Below are 322 nucleotides of genomic sequence, written 5' to 3'. Positions count from 1 at the left end.
CCCCAGGCTGCTGGGGAGCAGCTGGGGGAGCTGGGGGGGTTCAGCCTGGAGCAGAGGAGGCTGAGGGGAGCCCTCATCGCTCCCTACAACTGCCTGAGAGGAGGGGGGAGCCGGGGGGGTCGGGCTCTGCTCCCAGGGAAGGGGCGATGGGACGAGGGGCACCGGCCTCAAGTTGTGCCAGGGCAGGGTGAGGTTGGCCATGGGGAACAATTCCTTCCCCTTGGGGCTGTCAGGGGCTGGAAGGGGCTGCCCAGGGAAGGGGTCGAGTCCCCAGCCCTGGGGGGATTTAACAGCCGGGCAGAGGCGGTGCTGAGGGCCAGGG

Source organism: Egretta garzetta, unplaced genomic scaffold (assembly GCF_000687185.1).
Source record: "Egretta garzetta isolate BGI_Z169 unplaced genomic scaffold, ASM68718v1 scaffold325, whole genome shotgun sequence".
Lineage (NCBI taxonomy): Eukaryota > Metazoa > Chordata > Aves > Pelecaniformes > Ardeidae > Egretta > Egretta garzetta.
The sequence above is the reverse complement of the archived record's forward strand: the minus strand, read 5'-3'. Positions refer to the sequence as shown.